Here is a 2,224-nt window from a genome sequence, read left to right as displayed (position 1 = left end):
AAATTAGCTTTTCCATTGTATAATAAACAAAAATTAAAATATTATTTTATTGCATTGCTTAAACCCATTCTTAATGTGACATTGTGGATCGTCCAATAACATAAACAAATGTCAAATACCATTTAAGAATATCATATATTAATCATAATGTATCATGAAGTATATGGAGAAATCCCTATTATATAGTAATGAAAAAGGCTCAATGTTTACTTGTTAAATCATTACAATTTTAGAATATCATATATTAACCATGTTGTAGAATGAAGTATATGGAGAATTCCCTATTATATAGTAATGAAAAAGACTCAATGTTTACTTGTTAAATCATTACAATTTAAAAGTCAAAACCTTTGATCACCATAACAAATGAATTATATATATATATATATATAATCAGAAATGATAATATAAAGCATCATTCTTGTTATCCAATAATAAATATATATTTTCTATTTATTAGAAGTAATGCTTCCATGATTTCCAACTTGTGGTGACTTGTCATTGTGAGTTTCTAGATGTGATTCTAGAAGTAGTTAGTTCTTTATATGTGTGAGTTGTCTATGAATCATAGATCCACCTTCTTTGAATCTTATCATCTAGAAATCAATAATCTAATTCTTATATATGTAACTTATGTATGTGATCAAGATATATAATGTGTATTTTAATGTTGTGTTTAATCACTCTCTATTCCATTTTCATTCTAACACATCAATATATAAAGTCCAATATACTTGTTAATAGTGCATCATACTATTATAATAGTGGATGATTGGAACGTAAACAAAAAATAAAAAAAAACTTATGGAGGTTTACAACGTAAATATGCATTGGATTGAACTTCCCCTTATTTAAAAATAATAAAAAAATCTAACAATATTCTGTTTATAAAATTAAAAATATATTACCTTTAACAATACTCTTTTCATACATCACATGCTGAAACTTGTTTTTTAACAAAATTATAACTAAAAGAAAATTATTCACCTTCTTCAATTGGAAAAGAAATAAAAAATAATTATAATTCGACATATAAGTTCCAATAGGGCTGCCTCTCACATATTATTTTATGAGTAGATGTGTGCATTTTGGAAATCAGATCTCTTACACAGAGCTAAGACACTGGCCTATATATCTACTGATGGAGGCGGAAATGTGTACACTTTGGAAATCAGATATCTGACATAGGGGTAGGACTCTGGCCTCTATTTCTATTGGTGAACGCAGCTGATACTTCGTCTCGACATACTATTTATTCGTGGCCCCCCTCGGAGATCTAAGAATCTGCCCTATATTTTTATTTGAGGAGGCGGCGGAATCCTTGGCTTGAAATGGGATTTATTAGTGTCTCCCACAGGTGATCTCGGCACAAGTGGTGGACGCCGACGAAGTCGTCTTATTGTGCTTTCCCTTGATCCCTCTCCTGCAAATAAAGAAAAAACAATTCATATCAAAAATCTATAAGCGAGAGTCAGTACTGCAAGTAAACAAAAACATTTCACGTCAAAATTCTTGATACGAAATCCTCTGGAGATACATGTAATTATATAAAAACAAAAAACAAAAAACTAAAATTTTGAATGCGCCAGTTAGAAGTGAATACCATTATACATACTTGATACGAAATCCTCTGGAGATACATATAATGATATAAAAACAAAAAACTAAAATTTTGAATTCGCCAGTTAGAAGTGAATATCATTATACATACCTGTCGGTGGTGGAAAATAATGATCATGATGAACAGCAGAAGAAGAAAAAGAGGCCAGCGTTCGAGCCTCTGTTGTAACGGGGAAACAGAGGGAGACGAGAACAAAGAAAGAAAAACAGAGAAATAAGGGTCTAACATTTGTAGAACCCATCATTAACTTTGCTGCCTGTGAACGTTAGTGACTCCGCTAGTGTTAGAGCGGGATCCACCGCTGTCGCTAATAGCTTAATAAAGCGGAACAGAATGCTAGTAACCTCTTTGAAGTCAACACGGAAATTACCGCGTGGCCGGTATGGCGGGAAACTTTGACCTTTGAATGATTCAGTGAGCTGGAGGAGACGTAGAATGTACGTCTTCTCAATTGGTGGTATTATTCATTAAATAGGGATTCAACCAGACAGCTTAATTTAATTTAATTTAATTTAACATGGGTTAAATTGCACGACAGCTGCGATTCAATTTTAAAATATTCAATTAATGTTCGGGGCGTAATTTTTTAATTGGTGGTTTTAT

General features: G+C 31.7%; 1 long non-coding RNA gene across 1 annotated transcript; it reads right to left on the bottom strand.

Annotated features, from left to right (window-relative positions):
- Nucleotides 1-962: 962 nt before the first annotated feature.
- On the bottom strand, nucleotides 963-1,896 carry LOC149242199 (uncharacterized). The gene is made up of 2 exons (XR_016245701.1): nucleotides 1,712-1,896; nucleotides 963-1,423 (listed from the first exon to the last, which is right to left on the bottom strand). It is a non-coding gene; the product is annotated as an uncharacterized LOC149242199 (long non-coding RNA).
- Nucleotides 1,897-2,224: the final 328 nt, after the last annotated feature.

Source organism: Pinus tabuliformis, chromosome 8 (assembly GCF_031772625.1).
Source record: "Pinus tabuliformis cultivar Carrire ecotype Pingquan chromosome 8, CPIR1, whole genome shotgun sequence".
NCBI lineage: Eukaryota > Viridiplantae > Streptophyta > Pinopsida > Pinales > Pinaceae > Pinus > Pinus tabuliformis.
The sequence above is the reverse complement of the archived record's forward strand: the minus strand, read 5'-3'. Positions and strand labels throughout refer to the sequence as shown.